Source organism: Podarcis pityusensis (genome assembly GCF_964106645.2).
Source record: "Podarcis pityusensis genome assembly, chromosome: 11".
NCBI classification, from domain to species: Eukaryota; Metazoa; Chordata; class Lepidosauria; order Squamata; family Lacertidae; genus Podarcis; species Podarcis pityusensis.
Window position 1 is genome coordinate 25,430,286 of NC_138036.1, and position 26,505 is coordinate 25,456,790.

Consider the following 26,505-nt stretch of genomic DNA (forward strand, 5'->3'; position numbering starts at 1 on the left):
TCAGCTCAGTCGTTTGCCCACAAGCCATTCATTATTTTGATGTCATATAAAGTTTTTAAAAAACATTACAATCATGCATTCAGATTTCCCAATTTCTTTTTCAGTCACATGGATTGTATGAAATTTTGCACAAATAGCAGCCTGACAAGTATACATTTGTACTCAGAACTATGTGGGCTCAGGGCTACATCCAAAAATCCTGATTACACATTATATCCTCTGTGGGGAAAGCAGCCAAGCCTTGACTGCTGACAATTCCAAAGACATCTTCTAAGAAAGCTTAAGGCCTTTGCCATAGCATTTTGCTTTTACCTCTTCCTTTCTTATTCAGTTAGGCCTGGGACTGCCAACCCACTGCTTGTACAGTGGTACAAGTGATGTCTCTAGTCAGCCAGACTCTTACGGCGCTCCTAGAAAGAAAGTTATGAAGCAAAATGTGCATGCTACCTACGCTTCTGAGTGATTTCTGCAAAATGAGCAAGCCTAGCTGCTCCTGTCTGTCAATGTTTTTAGCCAATGACAGAAGCTGGAGCTGTGATTGGTGAATGAGACAGGGGTTGCTAAGGGACTTCCGGTGCACCGCGATCTCAACGCAAGCAGGGTTCGTACCGTGAGGGAGAACCCGAGCTATTCTGAAGGACAGGGGCAACTCCAGGGCGCGGAGACCCCCTAAAACACTTCTGGAGGGTGTTCAGAAGGTCTGGTTCCCGGCGCGGCCAAAGAGCGACCAACCCGGCCACCAGGTAGCTTCGGAAGAAGTGAAGAGAGCGGCGGAGAGGTCTAGCGGGTCGAGGGAAGCCATTACTCACCTTCAGATAGCGAAGCCCTAAGCTCGCTGAGAGAGCGGTACGCTCTCAGATTAAAGGACTCCGAACGCAAAATATTTAAAACTCTGCGGTTAAAAGAACAAGGAAGCTTCGGAGTAACAAAGAGACGCAAATGGAGTTTAGCTGGAAAGCCGGAATCAACTTAGACGCAACGCGACGCCAGTGCAGGAGAAAGTAAAAGTGAGTCGCCTTAGCGGATACGCTGTTTCCCTCCAGGTATCTTCCTTAAAAAAAGTAACTTTACAAGCAGGAACGTTAGATTAAAAGAACGGAGGGAAGAGAAGGGGGGCCAGAGACAAAGTATCGGAATTAGGCGTCCGTGGTGAAACAGAGGGCGTAAAGAGGAGAAGGGGCGTTTCTCTATTGTTGTGTTAGAACACAAGGAACACCAAATCCGGAAGAGAAGGCTCCGCCGCCATTAAGAACCTTTGAGCGTGGTGACTGAGAAAAGTAAAAAGAGGACAATTATCTACACTTAGATTGGTATTTCTGCGTGTATGATCTTCCTTTTTCTTCAGTTTGTTTGCTGGAACTGGAAACTTGGGACTTCGGATTTACTTGAGAGACTAAACCTCTGGAGAAACAAGACACTGATATATTTTTAGAAATAACGCCAGCTCATAGAGATTTGGTGACATCTAGTGGCAGGATGGTGACTGTCTGATCTCCGACCGTTTTCTGCCTCCCCTGCCCTGCTTCCTTTTTCATCTACCCTCTCCTATCTATTCCTTCGTTATATTTCCTTTCCATTAATTATTCCTGTAAGCCTACTCAGTAATATGGATTAGCCTGATTAGAGGCGAGAAGAATCTCTGGTATTGGAATACCCCTAGTGGAGGAAAGAAGAAGTTGCGGCAAAAACCTTATACTGACTTTTTGAAAACATATATATATAAGGGATTGGTAACTCTGATTAGTAAAAATAACGACGGAAAGTTGATATAAGGAAAATTGACCAAGGGGGATATCTAAAGGAGAGTATTAGAAATAATTACGGTGAGAAAGGTATTGTTTGGGCACGGGGAAATATAAGAGTGTAAGATGTCACATACAGGAAAGAAAGGAATGAATGGGGGGACCTCTGGCGATAGGAGGGGCTCCAAACAAGAGGCAGACTTTAAGTCAGATATTTTGAAGATGTTTGCGGAAATTAAACAGAGTCAAGATAATTTAGAACGCAAATTAGAGCAGGTGGACAACAAGATTGGGAAAATGGATAAAAAAATGGACGAAACTGTTAATGAACTTAAAGGCCAAATAAAGGAAGTTTTCAGGAGAACGCAGCTCACAGAGGAAGGATTAAAGAGGACAAGGGTGGAACTAAAAGATATGAAAAGGGATAAAGAAAGGATTAAAGTAGAAGTGATGGATTTAAATAAGGCACAGGAAGAGATGAAGGATATTATTGCGATGAATGAACTGAGGCAGAGGGAGGTGAATCTGAGATTTAGAGCTGTGCCAGAGACACAAAGTGAAAATATTAAGGAGAGACTGATAATGGAGCTAGCGGAATGGCTGGGCGTACCAGTTGAGGAAATGGACAAAAATGTACAGAACGCATTTAGAATGCGGGTTAAAACAACAAGAGTAAAGAAATTTACAGGCGATTGCCTGATTACATTTAAGGATAAGGAAATGAGGAATAGGATTCTTCAAAGGAATAGAGAAAAGAGGTTGAATATAGAAGGGAACTATATAATTATCTTTAAAGACATCCCAATCAGATTACTTAAACGAAGAGACTCTTACAAATCATTGGCGCAGACATTGAAGAAAAATAAAATTGAATTTAGATGGGAATTCCCGGAAGGGTTATCATTTACGTATAGAGGTAAGAGGCATAGGTTGTCAAACCAGGAAGAAACCGGGAAATTTCTGAGGAAATATAAGGAATTAAGAGTAGAGGTGAATGGAGCAGGGGGAGCAGAGGGAGGATTACCAGGAGAACCAGGAACAGAGGAGGAGGAGGAGGGAGGAGGAAGCGGACCGGACGAAGAGGTAGAGGAGGAAGAAGAAGATCCAGCGAACTTATAAAGAAAAGGAAAACCTAGGCGAGAGTTAGGCAGTATGGGGTTAAAAATTTGGAATTGGAATATTAATGGGATGAACGAAAAAAAAGGAGGAATAAAATTGAGCAATTTCTGAAAAAGAAAAATTTGGACATTATCTGTCTACAAGAAACGCATGTAGCCAGAAGGCACAAAAAAGTGTTAATTAATAAAAGATTGGGAAATGAATTTGAATCGTCAGATAAGGAAAAGAAAAGAGGGGTGGTATTGTATATTAAAAATAAGATCGAAGCAAAAACAGTATTTAAAGACGAAGAGGGGAGGATGATAGGGGTCAGTCTTAATTGGCAAGGAGAAAATCTGGTGGTAGTTGGGGTATATGCCCCAAATGGTAACAAGACCGAATTCTTCAAAAACTTAGAAGAGAAACTACTAGAATATGTGGACCAAAAAATTATTCTAATGGGTGATATGAACAGGGTGGTTTCTCTAGAAGCGGATAGACTGAGGGAAGGAGCAAGTAAAGAAGGAAAACTACCAAAATCCTTCTTCTCAATGGTGGAAAACTGTAACTTGACAGATATTTGGCGCCTCAGACATCCATTAGATAAACAATTCACCTTTCATTCCGAACCTAATCAGTCGATGTCACGTATAGATCAGATATGGATCTCGAGTGAGTTATGTCCAAGAGCCAAACTAATAGAAATAAGACCGAAAGTAATCTCGGACCACAGTCCGATAGAATTGGAATTGGAAAGTTTAGAGATAAGAACTTTCAGATGGAGATTGAAAGATTATCTCCTGGATGACCAGAAAATTGTCGAAAATGCACAGAAAAAATTGATGGACTACTTTGCGGACAATTGTGACAAAGGAACAAAGGCTAATGTAGTATGGGACGCTAGTAAGGCAGTAATAAGAGGATATTTTATCCAACAGAATGCAATCAAAAATAAGAATAGAGAAAAAGGTAAAGAGGAAATTCTAAAGCAGATAATGGTAAACGAACAAAAATTATCTCAGAAACCTAACTGTCAGAAGGCGAAAGAAAGAATAAAAATTTTACAAGCCCAATTTGCCACAATAATAAATAGAGAGGTGGAGTGGAACATCAAAAAACTAAGACAAAAAAATTTTGAATTCTCGAATAAATCAGGCAAATGGCTTGCTTGGCAAATTAAAAAAAGAAAGGAACAGGGCACAATAAATAAAATAATAGTGGGGAGGGAAGAAATAACTGACCCAAAAGGAATTAGGAGGGAGTTCCTCAACTACTATAGAAGTCTGTATAATAATAAAGAGAGAAACAACTTAAGGAGGATAGAGAGATATCTGAAGGATAAAAGGGTGCAGAAAATCTCAACAGAGGAAAAACAACGACTGAATACCCCAATTAGAAATGAGGAGATAGAAGAAGTAATTAAAGACTTAAAGAGGGGAAAAGCCCCAGGCCCCGACGGATTCACGGCAGGCTATTACAAAGAGATGAAACCCATTTTGGTGGGTCCTCTGAAAGAGACGATGAATAATATTTTAAGGAAAGGTGAAATCCCAGAGACCTGGAAGGAGGCATACATCACATTCATCCCTAAACAAGATGCAGACCCAACTCAAGTTAAAAATTATAGACCGATCTCACTGCTAAATACGGACTATAAAATATTTGCAGGAATCCTGGCAAGGAGGCTGAAGAGGCTGTTATCAGAGATTATTCATAAGGACCAGGCGGGATTTCTGCCAGGTCGGCAGATGAGAGATAATACAAGAAACATAATCAACATGTTAGAATACCTATCTGTGAGAATTGATAAACAAGTTATAATGATATTCGTGGATGCCGAGAAGGCTTTCGACAATGTGATATGGGATTTTATGTTGAAAAATCTAGTACATATGGATGTGGGTAATGACTTCTTTAACGGGGTAAAAGCAATATACACAGAGCAGAAAGCCAAACTGATAATAAATAATACTGTGACAGAAGAGATAAAGATACAGAAAGGAACAAGACAGGGTTGTCCACTCTCCCCGCTATTGTTTATAATAGTATTAGAAGTCCTTTTGAACTCAATAAGACAAAATGGAAAAATAAAAGGAGTGTTAATCGGACAGAATGTGTATAAGATTAAAGCTTTTGCTGATGACGTAGTGATAATGACAGAAGAACCAACAACTGCAATAGAAGAAATACTAAAGGAAATAGATCAATTTGGAGAGGTCGCAGGCTTTAAATTAAATAAGACAAAAACGAAAATGATAGGTAAAAATGTGGACCAAAAGACAATAGAAACAATTCAACATCAATCGCAGATAGAGGTGGTCAAAAAAGTGAAATACCTCGGTATTTGGCTAACACCTAAAAATATAGACTTATTCAAAAATAATTATGAGCCGATGTGGAGGGGAATAAGAAAGGATTTGGAAATATGGGGAGGGTTGAAACTGTCATTCTGGGGAAGGATTAATACAATTAAGATGAATGTTTTATCAAGGTTGATGTTCCTATTCCAGACCATCCCTATAATCAAGGGGAGCCGAATCTTTAAGGACTGGCAAAGAGTACTTTCAAGATACATCTGGCAGGGCAAAAAACCTAGAATTCAGTTCAAACTACTAACAGATATAAAGGAAAGGGGGGGCTTTGCCCTGCCAGACTTGAAACTATATTACGAGGCTTCATGCCTCTGCTGGATAAAAGACTGGGTAAAGTTGGTGAACAAGGAGCTACTCGACTTGGAGGGCTTCGACAATAGATTCGGCTGGCACGCCTATTTATGGCAGAATAAAAGGAAAGTACATAAGGGATTTGAAAATCATATTTTTAGAGGGCCACTAATCGAAGTATGGGAAAAGTATAAAAATCTGCTAGAATTTAAAACACCACATTGGCTATCACCTCTTGAAGTAATGAGTGTGAAGACTATTAATATGAGAAGCAATTGGGCAACATATAGTCAGTTATTAATTAAGGAAGCTGGGAAATGGAAACTAAAACCATATGAGCAAGTTAAGGAGCATGTTTATGACTGGCTACATCATTTCCAGGTGAATGAGATGTTTAGAAAAGATATCAAAGAAAGAGGTTATGCAGACAAAGATTCCAAATTTCAGATGGAGATTATAAACAATGAAGTGAAAATCATATCTAAAATGTATAGGATGCTGCTAGATTGGAACTTAGGAGATGAGGAAGTCAAATCGGTGATGATCCGTTGGGCAAGGGATGTAGGTCATAGTATACAATTTGAGGACTGGGAGAAACTTTGGAAGGATGGGTTAAATTTTACGGCGTGCATAACGATAAAGGAAAATGTCATGAAGATGTTCTACAAGTGGTACTTAACACCTATGAAACTATCGAAAATGTATAAGGGGGACAACAAGTGTTGGAAATGTAAAGACAAAGAGGGCTCCTTTTACCACATGTGGTGGGAGTGTGTAAAAGTGAAACAGTTTTGGGAAAAAATATACATTGAACTAAAGAAGATCTTAAAATATACGTTCACAAAGAAATCAGAAATTTTCCTATTAGGGATACTAGGCCACGAGATAAAAAAGGAAGATTGTAGACTAGTATACTATGCAGTTACAGCAGCAAGGGTAGTTTTAGCCCAGAAGTGGAAACAGCAGGAAATACCAACGGTAGAGGAGTGGAGATCAAAGCTGTTAGACTACGCGGAGTTGGACAAACTGACAGGAAAAGTTAGGTATATAAGAGACCAAAAGTTCATCAAGGATTGGGGAAAGTATGTAGATTACCTGGAATATATTAGTGAGGGACAAACAACGCTAAAGGGATTCAGAGATGCACTGTGAAAGACTATGAGTTATTGTCCAAAGAAAATAGGAGATAGAGAAAGGTTAATGACAATATAAGCCAAGAAATGCGCAACTTTAATTACTACTTCGAATGATTTACGGACAAGCTGAAGGAAGTCTTGAAAGGGATGATTATGTAATATTGTTGATGTGAAAATTATAAATTTGTGTAACTTTTTCTTTTTTCTTTTCTTTTTTCTATTACTGTTTGTCTGTGTATTATTTTCCTTTGCTTATCTGTGTGTTAATGTTTATTTTCCCATGGAATTAACCAATAAAAAGAATTATGAAAGAAAAGAAAAAAAAGAGACAGGGGTTGCTAAAGTCCTAAAGTTTCCCAGTTAATGCACTTTTCCTGCTTGTGTCTTATTTCCTTGGCAAAATTCAACAGATTAAGCCTTTTCTCATATGGAAAAGCAGTCATGGGAGAAACTTCATTATTATACACTACATATGTTATGCCGCCCACCATGGCAGCCATTTTATAACTGGCACCCCCAGCACTCTCTCATGCTTATTCATTTTTCTTGACCTATTCCCATATTAATACTCTGACACTACTCTTACACCGGCATAAGATTAAGGTGGGAACTTTTGTCTCCATCTTAACATTTATAGGTGAAAGGTGATGCTCAGAATCACTGCAATCTCCAGACAGTTTAACAATCAATCTCTCTTCTAGGGAACTCTGGAAATTGTAGCTCCGTGAAGGGAATAGAAGTATCCTAACAACCCTGAGCGCCCTTAACAAAACTATAGTTCTCAAGATTCTTTGGGGAAAACTATAACTGTTTTTAATTAAAGTGATACAATAGTGCTTTAAATGTATAGTGCAGATGCAGCCTAGGTCAGGGATAGCCAATGTGGTTTCCTCCAGGAGTTGCTGAACTAACTCCCATCTCTGGCCATAAGTCATGGTGGCTGGAGCTGAAGGGAGTCCAACAACATCTGCAGGACACCATTTTGCCTAACCCTGCTTTAAGTGCAAGGTATTTTTACATGAAATTCCTTGCGCAGGGGATCCAATCTGGATCAAATGAGGGTGGCAGATTATCTCTCATATTATCAGTGTTTAGACACTACCATAAAACCTATTAATTTTGCTAGGCTCTTGGTGGCTAGCTGTATATTTGAACAGCGACATTTTTACAGCCTGATGCTATGTATTTAATGTTGTTATTGGTTTGCTGTGATTTTAAATAGTGTTAAATGGTGTTTTCATATTGTTGGCTGCCTTGGGCTCTGGCAGGAGGAAGGGCAGAGTGAATAAATACCAGGGAATTAACAATCCTGAACCGCAACTTGGACTGTAAACACTAGCATGGCGTCAGTATTTGTTTGTTTGTTTGTGAAACTTATTAGTCTCTTGTAACACAAAAAGGTCTCCAAGCGACTTTCAACAGTTCAAAGAGCAAGCTATACTGAAGGAAACTACATTAAGACCAAATTGTCTATTAGAAGTGCTCATTTAATTAGTCTTAAACTAAATTTGTTTTTTATTATTCTTTTCTGTAAGTCTGAATTTCTTGACTATTAAAGCCATTTCCCCCACAATGTTCCATATTCCATTATCAACATTTGATACAGAGTCTGCTCAGGTGCCATGGCACACGCGCACACATACATCAGTTTAATCAAACAGCCTTTCAACCAAGCCCCCAATGCAAACCTTGCAACCCACTGGAAAATTCTCCAAGCGTTTTAAAATAAGAGAAAGTTAATTAAAGATAATTGCTGTTCCTGTATAATTATGCATTCCATCCACTTGAAAAAAAACTTTTCGAAACTTAACACAGTTCTTGTAATTATAATGATTATCAAGGAAATAATAATAATTTGTGTTCCCTCCCTAAAATAGTGCCAAGAAAGAAATGAAGAAAGAAACGTCCCTTTCAATCATTCTAAGATTGTGGAATGAACAGGTGTAGGCGAGGAGGACATCACAGTGGTAAGCTTAGCCTCCAGCCCACACACATTCATTTTTGTGTGTGCACACATTTGCACACTCATTTCAGCCAATGAAGAGCCTACAAGGTTCTCAATCACACGAAGAACTTCATGCACGTGTACACACACTGAACCCAGGGCATTCACGGCTCTAAAAGCTAAAGACAGCACCTTGAACTGGGTCTGTAGACTAACTGGTAGTCAAAGCAGATGTTTCAGGATTGTCCTCATAAGCTCTCTACAATCCACTCCAGTTAACGGCGTCGAGATAGCCACATGTTTTACCACTTGTAGTTGTAAAGGGCAGCTCCATGCAAAGTGCATTACGGTCATCTAGTCTGCATAACTGTTCAAACCCAGTTCTTTCAGGGAGGTAAATGATTAAATGTTCCATCATACAAGCATTGTATGCTTACATCAAGAGTGAGCCATATGTGGTCAGGCCAGCCAATAGCTTGCAGCATCATTATAAGTTTTCTTTATATTCTACTGAAACCTCACCACAGTGGTGGTGGTACATGTGGCCTAGGAATTACTAACTTCTGTATTTTCATGATCTGCTCTGTTCTCTTAACCATTGACCCAGAAATTTACTTTACTCTACATTCATAGAGCTTTCTTGAGCTATCATGTTCTAAAACGGTGATTCTATGGAGCACTAAAATGTTCACAGTTGGACAGTTGGACGTAGGCAGGATGTTATATACAGCCATGAATATGGAATTTCTCTGTCTCTCAACAGTTTGGAAAACTTTCTTTTCCTTATAAGTGAATTTGGGCACACGATGTTTTACCAAAGCTTGGCTGAAATTTTGCAGAGCTTGAAGAGGACAAAGTTCCTCCATGAGATAGCGGAATAGAATATTTGCGCATTCCAACTACTGTTACCAAAGAGGAATGAGATATTGCCCTTGGGTGGAATGCAAGTGATTATTCTCCTTTAACAACTTTATTTGTGGGAAAGAAAAATATTTCCAGCTGATTTATATTCTCAGTCTGTAACATTTTATTGCTTATTCTATATATTTCTGTCTTCTGTTTTTTCCTTTTTTCTTCTGTCCGAAAAAAACTTTTTTTTCACATGTCCGCCAGATATTTTCCATATCCACCTTCAAATGTCCACATCTCCAAGACTCCATCACAGACATTGTAAATTTAACTCAATCTGTGTGGAGTCACATAGCATTGATAGAGCCGTTTGTAATGATTTTCTCTAATGTTAGCACAAAGAGATCATGTTCATGCCTCAGTTTAAAAAGAAATTCCCATCCCTGTTCAGAAATTGGTCTACCTATTTTTTCCCCATTTTCCCTTAAAGTTAGAACCAAATGTGATTTCGAAGTATTCAGAAAAACATATATTTTAGATTGAACCTCTTTTAGATTTTCCTTCTTATAAATTATTTCCTCAAAACTTGACAGTACTCCTGCCATATTATTCCCTCTTATATTTTCATCTACATTACTCCTCAGTTGTCTCTATTGAAACCATTGTGGGGATTAGACCCATTTGGGTTATTTTGCAATTATCATTATCTACAATCCCTTTATATGTAATTGCATCATTATTTATCCAATTAGATAGTTGTCTTCTAGTCTTAACATCTTTGGTAAACATAAAAGATGCAAGCAAGGATATATTGGATATAAACATTATTTTTAAGTTTTTCCAAACATCTAGGGCTGCATTTATACAAGGATTATATATGACCAAAAATATGTTGTCCTTTTCTCTCTTTTTGTGGTACCATGGAAGAACCGCTAGGGAGCTTTTAACACAACCCTGCTCTAACCATAGAACCACCTTTACAACATGCAGCCATTGGGCTATTACATTTAGACGTATAGCTTTATAATAATCTACTGTATTGGGAAATTTTATTCATCCTTCATTGTAGCTTTTTTCCAAGGTTGCCATGGGAACTCCATCTTTTCTACACAAAGTTTGAAAGTAGTTTTTGCCAGTTCAATAATATCCTTTTGTCGATCTTCATCATTACATTTTCCAATAGAAAAATTATTCTAAGAATTATATGCATTTTTATTGTTGCAACTTTACCTAACCATGGAAGTCCAATTTGGGAATATTTTTTAAAATACATTTTGCTGGTGCAACCATCACTGACTCATAATTTGATTTATACAGCTCTTCTATGTTTGAAGAAAACCTTCCAAAATATTTTATCGCTTAGCTGTCCAATTCATTATGCTTACTTTCATTTGCTAATTGATTGTGACACATTTATTCCCATAATTTCAGGTTTAAATGGGTTCCTTTTGTAGTCAGAGACTTGACCAAACTTCTCTATTATTTCAAGCATGTGGTTTCATACTTTAAAGGATTAGTTAATAAAAGCATCGCATCATCAGCACACATATTTTATAACCTGTAGATATCACTTTACCTTGGTCACATCTTCTGTTGATCTTATAAGGACTACTAATGGTTCACTACATATTACAAAGACTCTCCTCCCTGGAAGAGAGGGGAGTGGTTGTGGGCGGGAGCCCAAGCACCGCCCCTAGCAGGGGGCGGTTGCCCCCTGCCTCCACCTCACCTGGCTGGCGCCCACGCCCCCTCTGCAGGCATCCAACCAGGTGCCTCGGAGGGGGCGTGTTCAGCAGCCTTATGCTGCAGTGCCAGCCTCTCCCTGGGCATTGGAATAATGTGTTGTGGTGTGTCGAAGGGCTAGGTGTGGCTATCGCCTATGCCTTCAATTTTTGGGTATTCCGTTAAAGGAATCTGGCGGTCGTGTGTTCTGTCCGATGCCTGCTTGGCAGGAGGCCATGGCACGACCCTCGGTGACATCAGGGGGGAGCCTATAGTTGGATTAGCATCAACAGGCTCCACCTACTGGTGAATAAACCCATGTGTTTTAGAGATCCAATGCCTAAGCCAATACCTTTTCACTGCTGTAATCAATAAAGTTGTGGCCTTTCCATGCCCATTAACCTTATATCACGTGTCCTTGTGTATTCATTTCACATCGCGGGGGTCGGGTCCTCGAACCACAAAAAGTAAAGCAGGAACGACTCTGTCCTGTTTCTGTTTACTTGAAAATAATTCGAGTTCTTCTTCTTTATGCATAAAGCAGTGCAGGACCCATCGTAGATAGCTTTAACATAATCCTGAAATTGTTTACCAACATCTAATTCCTTTAACAAGTAGCTCTGTGTGTGTTTGTGTGTGAAATGTTTTTTTGCAGTTCTTGTTGTACATTGCCTTGAGACGTTTGTGTAGAAGGAGATTAATAAATTAACAGTAAGAATAATAAAATACAATTTTACTGGTTTTTATCTGACGGCAGTGCTGCACTATTTCTAGTACTGGTGAGTGAGCAGGGGGCTTATGGGAGTTCATTTCCCTTTATAAACCTTTCTATGGCATCTATTCCAGACCTTTTTATTTGAAAGGTCCTCTTTCACCTGCTCTTCTGAAGGTGAGTGCCCTTTGACTGTTTCCAAACACATTGAGCCAGGGCTGCTGAGTTGTTGTTTTTTTTAAAAAAAATGTGGAACAATGGGAAGACTTTTAAAGGACTTTCTTAAGAGCCATTGCATCCACAGTGCTTTGCTCACCTGTTTCCTGATGGCACAGTGTGAGGAGCTGCTCATGTAGGTGTACTTGCCAGACTTTGAATCGCAAAATATTGTACCCTGGTTGACAGCTCCTGCCAAAGAATGGATGGGTAACTGCTATAAATAAACTCTTGCTCTCACCTAGTCTAGTCATTCTCCCCTCAGATGTTGGTAGCTCAGGCATCTCACCTCCGAACGAGATCAACAGCAGCAAAAGGTGAATGCTGGGAAGGGCAACGATGATGAATCCTCTTCTCCAGCCTCCTGGAAGTTCCACCTTCAGGTTGCAGGTCTTATTGCACTCTTTTGTAGTTGTGGTACAGATTCACATTACATTTTCAGAGGAGCCTTGCAAAATTAGAAACTTAGGCATTTATTCTAGCCCATATCTCTCTCTCAGTTGGAATACAGAACAAAATAGCTGATACTGTTGTTTTGGATAGCATCTAACGGTGGCTATCTGTGGGCAGAATGGACTTCCCTTCCTGCAAATGGACTGCCTCCTCCGCTCCTCCTTGCACCCCCTGCATGCTTCCCACACCTGCTCTGGGGGGTTAGAGGTACCTCCATTGCCCAGAGAAAATGTAGGGGGCTTGGGTAGTGCAGAGGGGTATGATAACATTGGATATCTCCATTATTATTGTCACATGAACATAGTGTACATGAAACCAGTGATCTATGTGAAATTTCTGTACAAATTGTTTGCAACCAGACCCAGGAATAGAAGAAAGAAGACACATAGTATGGGTTGAACTAGGGCAACATTTATTAATAATATATTCAGGGGAAACAAGAAGTTCGGAAAAGTAACTTCAGCATGAGTCTCAGGCAAGCTCAACTCTGCCCATGTCAAGAGACATGATAAGGCATAGCCCTAAAGCCTTTGGCCTACCTTATAGTGAGTATGAAAGCTTTCAAGTCTTCTGCAGCCTTCGTGACCATGCAGACCAATTGGTTTTTAACAAAACAGTTGCAGTGAAATTCTAGTTCCTCTTGATTCAACAGCTAAAATTCTAGACCTTTGAAGTTTGAAGGATGACATCAACCTCCACCTAGTTCCCTCTTGTTTCTTCTTTGCCTATTGTATAGCATGAATAGAGGGACTGTGGTACCTGCAAGGGAAAGGGGTGAGGTACTTAATCAGTCACTTGTCACTCAACAGAAGCAAATGCCTGAAGTGAAGACTGCTTAGTTATTGACTGATATCCTTAGACCCTTGCAAGAAGATAGATCTGCAAAGTGTGCAATGAGAAGAGAGGAGCAGAGCTTCCTTGTCAAATGAGGGCACACCGTGAAAGCAGTAGATAAGGAGAGCACATTATGAAGCATTTGTCTTTCTGAAAGCTTTGCCTTGGGTTCAGGTTCCATACCGGGCACATCCCATCATTTCTTTGTACCACCTGCAAAGAGCTTCTGAGGCTCTTTTTCAGTTCCCACCATTCAGCATTCGGAAAAGCCTTTGCTCTTCATAAGACCTCAAACTTCTCATGTTTCTTAAAAGAATACATTCTCAAGAGGCAGATCCTTAACCAAAGTTACATAAAAATCTGATGTTGTAAGCATTGATATTCCACACTATGTTGGAACACAGATATTGCAAAGGCGTACAGAATAACTTCCAGCATTCTACATTTTCCATAACACCACTATTTTCCTCCATCCCAGATCAGTTTAAAGATTTATTACCAACAGGGCTGTGTTGATTATTCAAGTTTCAGATCTAAACATTCCATTCTTGCATGGTGGAAAGTTACCCTATAGAATACTTACTGTGTGGTCATCTTTCTTTTTTTTCCAGTCATGTATGTTGCCATTGCATCCCCTGATTTCTGCTTCTTCGGTGCCATTTTCTCCTCTGGTTGTTGCTTCCTCCTCCTTCCTGATTAGTCACATGAATTAGCCACACGTCTGCGCTCAATTACTTTGCATAGTAAGTGAGATGACATCACACCACTTGGCAGCAACCGGATTGGGCTGAATGGTGATGCCACTGAGGGCAAGTGAGAGCAACTGAATATGAAGGCAAATGAGGGCAATTTGACTGAATAAGCAAGAATTTTCAGGAGTGCTGCAAAGTCGTTGCAGGGGGAGAGAACGCAATTTTCATTTCTGCTGGAAAGTTCCTGGGGAAAAAATGTGAGTTCTATTTCAGTCAGTCATCATTTTTGACATGGATTGAGCCAGTCTGCTGCCTTTTCTTCAGTTCAGAGATTTCAATAGAAAATGATTGTAAGCATTTAATCTCAAAACTCCAGTCATAATGGATATGGCTTTCCCTACTTGGCTGTTCTTTTCTGTATGCATAGTTTTTGTCTTTGTATATTATTATTATTATTATTATTAAACACATGCTCCCTTCCCAGATATTAGTCACCTAGTTTAGCAAGATGTATCAAAACAGCATCAGCACAAAGAAGATCAGAGCTTGCAGGGCAGCAGCTGAAGAAGGTGCAAAAAGGGTTTTCTTGTGTGTGTGTTTCTTTGTGGCTGATTAGCTGCTCTCCCTGTGCAAAGGTCAGAGGGGGCAGGGTTTCTGTTGAGGCAGGTGATTAGCTGTGGGAGGAGCTTATCAGAGCTTGCAGGGCAGCGGCATATGTCAGGAGTGCTCTGATGGTGTTTCCTGCTTGGCAAGGGGTTGGACTCTATGGCCCTTGTGGTCTCTTCCAACTCTATGATTCTATGATTCTAAGACAAATATGCAGAACTCCCAAGTTGGTGCCTCCTGGGACTTTGCTGAGACAGATTTTCAACTCCCCTTAGTGATGGCAGTAGCCAAGTAGGTGTGTTTTTCAATTAACACAGAGCTGTGATGTCACATTCGACAGTAGGAAGGGGTCATAATGTGTGAATTGCCTGCCACTCAGTGAGGAAGAGTGGTGCTATTATTTTCATGCAACGAAGAAAACTTTTCTGTCTTGTTTTCATTATAGCCTTCTGCAAACATTTATTATTGCTACTATTTGCATTATATCCCACCTTTTAGAAAATTTCAAACAGTACTGTGAAGCTGAACCAACATATTCCAGCAACAATGTAGAAAACAATCCAATCATATAAAGAAGAGCAGTGTACAATTTCTCAAGAAAATAATACTGGATCTAAAATAAATGTGTCTGGCCTTGGGTTGCATGGAACCCAACTATGAGCTCTCCCATTAAAGCAGTTGGGATTGCTCAGGGGGCAGGAAATTGCATTTGAATTACAGTATTGTATTTTAATATTTTGCTGGAAGCCACCCAGAGGGGTGCATTGTTGTTGTTGTTGTTGTTGTTGTTGTTGTTGTTTTGAACAACCATTCCTGGTTTATCTTCCATGGGACTACCTCTGTGGGGCTGCCTCTGAAGGTGGTTCAGAAACTTCGGCTGGTACAGAATTCAATGACCAGGTGGCTCACCAGGGAAGACCTCAAGAAAAAAAAGGCACTGGCTATTATGTTAAGAATTTTTTGTGTTTTAATAGTACAAACAATTCTATGATCCTCAGGTGAAGGGTGCTGCAGAAATTTAATTAATAAATAATAAACAATAACTAATTTAAAAGCTTTCTCTTTCTCAGTCACTTGAGGAATACTTGAAGGGCAAGCTGCAGAATTTTGGGGGAAAAATAGGTATTCGGAATACAATTATTCTCCTGCTTTAATACATAGTCCACACTGTTCTTTCTGTCTGAAGTGCTGGTGTGAGAGCAAATTGGATATGTGCCATTAACAAAAAAAATCCAACAACCCCAAAACAGTCCTCTGTTCAGTTTCTGAACTGCAACAGCCACTGCAACAAATCATCCCAAAATTTATAAACACCTTAACATACAAAATCCCTAAGTGATTTACATAAAACACAATAAGATCATTAAAAAAGAATAGAAAATCTACCACACTACAACTCTAAATAGAAAGAAATACATCAATAATAACAGAAAATGACTGTACCCGCCCCATTCTTCAAAAGTGGAGCTTAGAGGACATGTCTAGTTTGGGACAATGTATCAACTTATTCCTAGCCATGTGCCTTAGAGGTAAATGGCTGCTGATCTCTGCACCTTGTAACCTGATCTGAGCTGAGAGTCTGAATGCTGCATCTCCAGATGGGAACCAGAACTAGAGGCAAGTGAGTCTGTCAATTTTGATTCCTCTCCCTTTCTCATCTTTCCAAACTTAAGTTCATTTCTCTACATTTCCACATCAGCTTGCATTTTTTTTAGTCCTCATGAGACTTCATTTTAGTACAATTTTTGTTCTAATGATACAGATTTTTTAAAAATGCAATTTTACCTAATAGAATCATTTTGGTGAAGCAATTTCCCCTAATGCAATGATTCTTCCTACATTATTTTCACTAATATGCACATTTCCTTGTGTGCTTTATGCATTTTTGTGCACATAACTTGTCTGAAGAACAGCACCGCAAAATTCAGAGAAGCGAGAATGCCCAAGACATCCCTGTTTTGGTGCACATCTTCTTTCAGAAAGTGTGAATTAGGTAAGCTCATCTTCAAATGTGAAGTGAATCTAATTTTTCTCCCATCCATAGCCAGGACATAAACATACATAACTGATGAACTTCAAGTCTAGATACTTCATAATTGGAACCCAACCTTCCTGCATCCCCCAGCCTCTAGTTAAGTTTGGCTTTAATAATGAGGGGGAGAATCCACGTAGTCTACCTTTGTTGAACCTCAAATGAAAGCCAGTAATAACTTAAATGATTTTAGGGCTTCTAAGAGCTACTCTCCCTTTCTGCAACTAAATTAACATGAACCCACATGCTCAACCGCGCTTAAGCGGGAAGCAGTTGCCATGGTTACCATGGAGGTAGTCTAAATGCAGTACAGTATATGAAATAATCAACTGAAATGACTATGTACAATACTGATGACAGCTGGGGGGAATGTAAGTTAAAAATACCTGGTAAACAGAAAAATCCCCAAGTAAAAATAAAATTCCTCAGCATTTACGCATCTGCCATCCTTGCTGTGGGACTCGGGAGTAAGGCAGGAGGAGATTAAAATAAGCATACTACAAACTCAGACAGCAAAGCACGTTTTCTGCTTGAGTGGAGTTTGACACAATGTGATACAACAAAGAGCATGTAAGCAAATTGATCACATTCCAATATGGAAACTAAAACGAACTATTTGCCATGAGAAAGGGAGAGAGGGAGAGGAAGCAAGCGAGAGACACGAGGAACTTATATTTAAAAGGGGGCATTGATTACCGGAGAGAATAGAATCAGACATAATGCACTTTAGCAGTCAAGGTGAGGCATACAATACGGGCTCTTCATTCACTTCAGGGCAGATGTGCCCTTTTGTACTTTCACAATGGGGAGCAGCATCCAAGACCTTTAACAAAAGCCCATCAGGAACTGGCACTCAGCATCCCCTCTTACTGATATATATGGTCTTATTTGGTTCCATGCCCTAGATCTAAATTCTGCCGTTAACTATACAAGGAACAGGGCTCAGAACAGGAAGATGGTCTTTCCATCAGCAGACAAATGTGAGTAACAGCTGCATTTTGTTTTTTCAGAAATGGGGGAATCAACCACTGAATATTTTTATTTCTTTCCAGCCGTTGTAGCTCCAACCTGAAACTTGCAGAGCCCTTAAAAGAGCTGCATTTGAAGGCCTGAAAACTCTTCTCATCTTGCATCTTAAGCCTGTGCCTGACTCCATTGACTTCAACAACTTTCCTCAGTAAGACCACCACCACACCCTTTTTCTTTGTTTCCTCTTGTCTAGGTGAAGATGAAGAGGCCTGGAGAACTCAAAAGCTTGCACAAGGATTTTTTTGACATTATGGTTGGTTTAATAACAAAAATTACCTCCATTTGGATTTTTTACCCATATGCTCCAACACAGGTTGTTGTTTTTTTCCTTCCATCAACAGTGTCCAATAGTTATTAAAAAGGAATTATTATAGATCGAAGCTCTGGCTGTTGTGTTTTAATTGTTGTAACCCATCCTGGGACGTTACAGTGAAGGGCATGTAAACAATTACAAAAATGAATAGCAGCAGCAACTTCCATAGCATGACTCAAAAAAGGGGGGGGGAATTGTTCCAGAGACTAAAGGAGTGGCACAGACCACTGTTATTGTTACCAGGATTTCCCCACACTAAGTAAGGACTTAATATATTATGACAGAAAGTTGGTCAGGTGACAAATAGGGCATAACTTGAGAGGTCCAAAGGGTGGCAACAGGAGAACAGGCCTTCTCTGCATTGCCTCCCCATTTGTGGAATGCTCTCCCTAGGAAAGTTTGCCTGGTGCCTTCATTATACACCTTTAGGTACCAGGCAAAAACATTCCTTTTTAACCAGGCCTTTGGTTGATCTGATTTACATCCTATGCCCTTTTAAAATGTGTCTTATGTGGGGGGCTATTGGATTGTTGGTACTGACCTTTAAATCCCTAAACAGCCTCAGTCCAGTATATCTAAAGGAGCATCTCCACCCCCATCGTTCTACCCAGACACTGAGGTCCAGCACCGAGGGCCTTCTGGCGGTTCCCTCACTGCGAGAAGCCAAGTTACAGGGAACCAGGCAGAGGGCCTTCTCAGTAGTGGCACCTGTCCTGTGGAACACCCCCCACCAGATGTCAAAGAGAACAACAACAACCAGACTTTTAGAAGACATCTGAAGGCAGACCTGTTTAGGGAAGCTTTTAATGTTTGATGCATTACTGTTTTTTAATATTTTGTTGGAAGCCGCCCAGAGTGGCTGGGAAAGCCCAGCCAGATGGGCCAGGGTATAAATAATATGTTGTTGTGGTGGTTGTTGTTGTGGTTGTGGTTGTTATGAGATATTTTGTGGTTTTATATCTTGATTTTGTTCTGTAAGTGCCCTGAGACCCCCGGGTATAGGGCGGTATATAAATTCAATAAACAACAACAACAACCTGGGAAGCTGTTCTATTCCTTGGAGTCATTCCTGATGTGTTCACGATATATGAGTGAAGGCACTCTGATTGAGGGGGGGGTTCAAGTCCCCACCCCACCCCACCCCACCTACTTCGTTCAGTCACAAACAATTGCATATAGGTTTCTGCATACTTTTGGTCCCGCCACCAACTTGTTTACTGTTGAGGAAGGGCTGGAGCTCAGTGCTAACATCCTGTGCATGTCAAGAGGTCCCCAGCACTGCCAGGTAGTGCTTGGCAACACTCCTGCCTGAAACCCGGACGAGCACCTGCCTGTCAATAATATTGTACTGAATGGACTGACTCCTTAAGCTGTTTCCTACAAAGAAGTGTTATGCTAGCAGTAGGGTGCTCAGAAATATAAAATCAATTACATAAAATCAATACAGTACAAACAAGAATCTACAGCATAATTACAATTATACTAGACACGTGGGTTGTTTTACCCACAATGGTGAGTTGATGGTTAATAAATTAATTTATATATCACTTAATGCCAAGATAGGCTTCTAAGTGGCTTACAAAATATAAAATCAATTACTTAAAATGAACACAAACAAGAATTTACAACATACATAAATTATATTAATCTTTTAAAAATCTTTCTTACTAATCTTTAAAAAAATTCCATAAATACCAATGACCATGTGTAGGCTTTAGGCAAATCTGTGGCCTCTTTTTTGGTGATGTACCGGTATTTCCTATCTTGGGGTAAGAGATAAGTGGCCACTTTATCAAAAATGCCTTTGTCAGGCATGCAGCTGATATGCTCCTCACCTCAGAGTCCAGACAAACTTCATTTCCTCATTTGTTCCTATGCACACAACGCAAAGCCCCATTTGGACTCTGTGAACAGCAGAGATTTTGTGGCTGCTGCATCTTCTTCATAACTTCTCGTATCTCTGCTGCATTCAATCAGATTTGAAAACGGGATTTATTTTTCAAGAGTAATGCGCTATTCCAGCTGCTTGTTTACTTCAACTACAGATAGCAATTATGAGTAGCAGTGCACAGCTCAGCAGATCTGCAGGTTGTTTTGCTAAGCGCATAGAACATGTTTATCCAATTCTACTGGAAAGAGCAGCACCTTTGGAGACCTGCATCAGCAAATTGGTATATTGTTGTGCAGGTTGAATTACTCCTACTTTGGGTCAATGTTTGAGCACGTAGAAAGTTTAAAAATTGTGAATGTGTGTGAACATAACATGAGACGAGCCTGCTGGATCAGGCCAATGACCCATCTAGCCCCGCATCCTGTTCTCACAGTGGCCAGATGGATGCCTTTGGGTAACCAACAAGAGCACTCTCCCTCCCTGTGGTTTTCAGAATCAGGGTACAGTCAAACCTCGGTTGTCGAACGTAACCCATTCCTAAAGCCCATTCGGCTTCCGAAATGTTCTACAACTGAGGCGTGGCTGCCGATGGGCTGCAAGAGCCAGTGTGGTGTAGTGGTTAAGAGCGGTGGACTCGTAATCTGGGGAACCGGGTTCACGTCTCCGCTCCTCCACATGCAGCTGCTGGGTGACCTTGGGCCAGTCACATTTCTTTGAAGTCTCTCAGCCCCACTCACCTCACAGAGTGTTTGTTGTGGGGAAGGAAGGGAAAGGAGAATGTTAGCCGCTTTGAGACTCCTTCAAGTAGTGATAAAGCGGGACATAAAATCCAAACTCTTCTTCTCGTCTTCTTCTGCTCTCAAGCGGAAGCTGCATCGGACATTTGGCTTCCGAAAAATGTTCGAAAACCGGAACACTTACTTCTGGGTTTTCAGCATTTGGGAGCTGAAACGTTCCAAAATAGAACTTCAGAGCATGGGAAGTCACCCAAAAGATATATCATTTGGCACTGAATATTTGGCTTTTGGGATTGTATTATAATTTGGAATGTTTTAATGTGGTTTTTATTGGATTGTTAAAATGGGAAATTTAATACATATTTTTTATTTTTTAAAAAAAGAGGTGTTTGGGAACCAAGGTTTGACTGTATTCTGCTTCCAACTGTGGAGGCAGAGCAAAGCCATCATGGCTTGTTGTTGTTTAGTCATGTCTGACTCTTCATGACCCCATGGACCAGAGCATGCCAGGCACTTCTGTCTTCCACTGCCTCCCGTAGTTTGGTCAAACTCATGCTGGTAGCTTCAAGAACACTATCCAACCATCTCGTCCTCTGTCGTCCCCTTCTCCTTGTGCCCTCCATCTTTCCCAACATCAGGGTCTTTTCCAGGGAGCCTTCTCTTCTCATGAGGTGGCCAAAGTATTGGAGCCTCAGCTTCAGGATCTGTCCTTCCAGTGAGCACTCAGGGCTGATTTCCTTAAGAATGGAGAGGCTTGATCTTCTTGCAGTCCATGGGACTCTCAAGCCATCATGGGACTCTCAAGCCATCTTGGCTACTAGGCATCAATTAGCCTTCTCCTCTATGAATTTGTCTAATCCTATTTTAAAGCCATCTCAGTTGGTGGGCATCACTGCCTCCTGTGGGAGTGAGTTCCATAGTTAAACCATGTGGTGAAGAACTTCCTTTTATCTGTCCTGACTCTTCCAACATCTGTATTTCTTCTGTGCAAAACATTTCTGCAAGTTTGTATGGATCATTGAAAAGTGACAGAAATAACTATGTAAGTAAAGACTCCAAATGAACAACAACAACACTGTACATATTCCACACTCTTTTATTTTTAAATTTAGAACATTATATTTTTTATAAGATATTTATTAAGATTTTTTAAAATATTACAATAAAAATGGGGAAAAAAATGACAAAAATACAAAATAAAAATAGTTAAAAACAGACAGATTTTCCATTACTTATTTTCCTTTAACTTATTTCCCGGACCTCCTCATACCTCCCTTTTTTGTATTCCACTTCAATCTGTTGGTTCAGCAAATCCTTTAAAAACAATAATATTAAATTTTTACCTATTTATAACCCTTTTTTCATATTCCCTTAAAGCATTACAGCTGGAAACCACTTAATTACTATCCAACATCATTCTAACATTCATTAATTTTACAATATTTCTGTAGATAATCTTTGAATTTCTTCCAATCTTCTTCCACCGACTCTTCTCCCTGGTCTCGGATTCTGCCAGTCATTTCTGCCAGTTCCATATAGTCCATCAGCTTCATCTGCCATTCTTCCACAGTGGGTAAATCTTGTGTCTTCCAATACTTTGCAATGAGTATTCTTGCTGCTGTTCTGGCATACATAAAAAAAGTTCTGTCCTTCTTTGGCACCAATTGGCCGACTATGCCCAGGAGAAAGGCCTCTGGTTTCTTCAAGAAGGTATGTTTAAATACCTTTTTCAGTTCATTATATATCATTTCCCAGAAGGCCTTAATCCTTGGGCACGTCCACCAAAGGTGACAGAATGTACCTTCAGTTTCTTTACATTTCCAACATTTATTGTCGGGCAAATGATAGATTTTTGCAAGCTTGACTGGGGTCATGTACCACCTGTATATCATTTTCATAATATTCTCTCTTAGGACATTACATGCCGTAAACTTCATACCTGTGGTCCATAACTGTTCCCAGTCAGCAAACATAATATTATATCCAACATCTTGTGCCCATTTAATCATAGCAGATTTCACCGTTTCATCCTGAGTATTCCATTTCAACAGCAAGTTATACATTCTTGACAAATTCTTAGTTTTGGGTTCTAACAGTTCTGTTTCTAATTTTGATTTTTCTACCTGGAAGCCAATTTTCTTGTCCAAATTATATGCCTCCATTATCTGATAATAATGAAGCCAGTCTCGCACTTTATTTTTTAGTTTCTCAAAACTCTGCAGTTTCAGTCTATCTCCATCTTGTTCCAAGATTTCCCAATATTTCGGCCTAAATTTAGAACATTATATCCGGGTTTTCTCACAGAGACCCCAGAGACTCCTGATTTATAAAAATGAACTGCAGGTAACTCTCAACTCACACGGGGATTACGTTTCAGGGATAGCGCATAAAGGCAAAATCACATATAGTCAAGACACATTGGATTCAATGGTGTGTGGGATTGTCAAAGTATATTTTTCCCCAGACACCCACCCCTTTTTAATTTTATTTTTGCCGAGCATGTAAAGCTGAATGTGTACAAGTTAAATGCATGTAAATTGAAAGTTACCTGTGTAGCAACTGCACTGGGATTAAGTTAACGTTCCAGTAAGGGCACAGGCTTCAGACCTTGCATGCAGAAGGTCTCAGGTATAATTGCCAGCCAGTGTGGTGCAGTGGTTAAAAGCGGTAGACTCGTAATCTGGGGAACCGGGTTCACGTCTCTGCTCCTCCACATGCAGCTGCTGGGTGACCTTGGGCTAGTCACACTTCTCTGAAGTCTCTCAGCCCCATTCACCTCACAGAGTGTTTGTTGTGGAGGAGGAAGGGAAAGGAGAATGTTAGCCGCTTTGAGACTCCTTCAGATAGTGATAAAGTGGGATATCAAACCCAAACTCTTCTTCTTCTTCTCTTGGAAGGGCTGGGAGAGAACCCCATCTGCTATACTGGACAGCCAATGCCATCTTCTTAGACAATACTGATCTCAATGGACCAGTGGTCTGACTCAGTATAAGGCTATTTCTGTGCTCCTATTCTAGTATCAGAAGTCAGATAATTAACTAAAGTGGGCCAAATCCTTGTTTGCTTCGAGAAAAGTATAATTACATATTGGGGGAAAACCATTCTACAGCGATGTTAGCTAGTGATGTGCTTTCAAAACTTAATAAAAGCAAACAGAAACATTGCAAAACTGGAAGGAAAGAGCTAAATGATTTAAAATAGTAGCAATTGTTATTTCAGCTGCAGGCATCCTGTTTTTAACCTCTTCTAAATGTAATTGTGAGGTTCAAACCACAATGTGTTACTGTAGAACTAGATCAGTTCATCTCCAACCCAATCTAAAAGATTATTGAACTCCAGGCAATAGCCCTCAGGAAGGAAGAATTAAGATAAAGCATATGCACCTTGATATTAAACGCTTTTATTTAGAATGAATTTCAGTAAAGCTTTCTTCAAAGCAAATGTGCTTAGAACCCAGCTTGAGACCCAGGTTTGCATTAAGATCTGGTTAAGAATACTTCAACGTGCAAGACGTGGATTTTTAAAAAATGCATGCAATTTTTGGAAAATAACTTTTCAAAACCTGAGGAAAGAGATTAAATTGATACCAATTATCCTTTCTTGTATTATTCAAGTTAGAAGTTCTACCATTTGCTTGAACTGGGATGTGCAGATGAACCACACAAGAGCTAAATGTTGGTTGGGCCGGGTATTTAATTTTCACCTAGAAAGCCTGAAATCTCTGTTACTCTGGCCCTCCACCCCAACAGAAATTCAATGACCAGATAAAATGAATTAATGTTCCAAAGTTTCTCTGCGCCAATTAAACACCATATGTTTGTTTCTTACCCTTAACCAATTAGACAAGGCCACAAGCTGTTCCGAAAAGACCTGCAGGACAGCTTGCCAAGATTCCCATTCCCGGAAAATAGTGCACTCAAGATCTGTGTGTTCTAATTCAGACTTTGTTATTATTAGGCTCTCTATTTCTATTTACTATGGTCATGAAGAGATGAGTAAGCTATCAAATTACTGTACAGAACACATACATTTGCAATGCATAGACAGAGCCACACAGAAATAAACAAAGAGATGTTATCCAATAAAGTGCAAGGATCTGATGTATTCAACAAAATAAACACTAAGGGTGGAATTTAACATTGTTCCATTGTTTAACAAAAGTTCCATCATTTCTGCTTGCCCAATAGAACAATATCCCCTCTCTTCCCCATGTGCTTTTCTGGGGGTTCTCCTGACACCCCAGAGCCAGTGGGGGCATGGGGGCACATGTGGGGAGGGAGAAGCCCCATTGCACTAGTAGAAGTCCTTGCACAGGTTTCTGCAATCAGGGCCAATTAGTTAAATCCCACCCCCTAAAGAGTATTGTGCTATTAATTTAACACTTCAGCCAATTAAACAGAGCAATATTTGATATATGTTTGGAACTGTCAAGGTTCCAGTACATATGATATGCCTATGTGGTGGATCTGTGGGAAGATTCAATCTTGTTAGAAGGGTCAGCAGTGGCTATATGGTATATGAAATCACAATGGCCATGTTTGGTCATCATGATTAACAATATAAATACCTAAACAGGTTCAACTGCAAACTACACGCGGCTTTTGTGGACCTGACCTCCGCTTTTGACTCCATTCCCAGAGATAGGCTATGGCAGAAGCTTAGTTACACCAACATAGATAAGAGACTCCTCCTCCTTCTTATGGAAATTCATAATGACATATCGGCCAGAGTAAAATTCGGCCCTCTGGGAGCTCTTTCTGATTCTTTCCCTCTGAATAAAGGGGTCAAACAGGGCTGCCTCTTGGCCCCTTTTCTATTCAATTTCTATATCAACGACATCGTTACAACTATGCAGGCCCTAAATCAATCTGCCCCCTCTTTACAACAGCTCAAGATCCCCATATTACTCTATGCGGACGACATGGTGATACTGTCTTTAACCAAGCAGGGCTTAAACAACATGCTCAGAGGGCTCATGACATATTGTGATACCAATTCCCTCAAAATCAATTTCGCCAAAATCAAAATTCTTACTTTTGGCACGAAAACTCGGAAGTCATTCTGGAATTTTGAGGGCCACTCTATTGAATATTGCTCAGCATTCAAGTATTTGGGAATCACTTTTCAGCATGGGCTTAGCTGGTCAGCTCACCTAAATATGACCATCCTGGCTGCCCGTAGAACCATCAAAGCCTTGGAGAAATTCTTCTATGCAAAAGGCGGCCAGTTGGTTCCACCAATCAGAAAAGCATTTATCAGCAAAGTCCTCCCGATGTTACTGTATGGGGTTGAAATCTGGGGGTGGAATTTAAAAACTCTTCAGCGGCTGGAGATTCTACAAAACTCTTTTGCACGAAAGATACTGGGTCTCCCCAAGGGCTCGGTTGCTGCACAGTTAAGAACAGAACTGGGCCTCCCCTCCATTGTGGCGAGAGCCCACATTAGAATTATTAGTTTTTATTGCAAATTAATCAATGCCCCAGGTTCCCTACTAGCCAGGCAAGCCTTTTTAACTTGTTCTTATTCCAACAAATGGTCCAAGGCCATGGAGACTATTACTGCACGCTACTCCCTCCCAGATCTCGACATGCTGTCATCTTGGGACCAACATAAAATCCGGGCCTGGATTCTTACAAGAGATGAGGCCATGGACCGGGCACAGTCCACCTCAGCTCGCCTCTCCATGTGGCTCCCTAAAGTGAAAGTGGTAAGATCACTTGCCAACTACTTGATAGACCTGACGGAGCCCAATTTGAGAAGAGCGTTTACAATGGCCCGTTTCCATTCTATACCCACGGCCTTCCTGCAGGGGATCTACTCTAAGACCCCTATTAC

The 26,505-nt window shown here is 40.2% G+C and overlaps 1 protein-coding gene across 2 annotated transcripts in view; it reads left to right on the top strand.

Moving 5' to 3' along the window:
- RNF180 (ring finger protein 180) overlaps positions 1–26,505 on the top strand; it is a 334,052-nt gene that overhangs the window by 113,956 nt on the left and 193,591 nt on the right. The gene's annotated exons all lie outside the window — the stretch shown is intronic.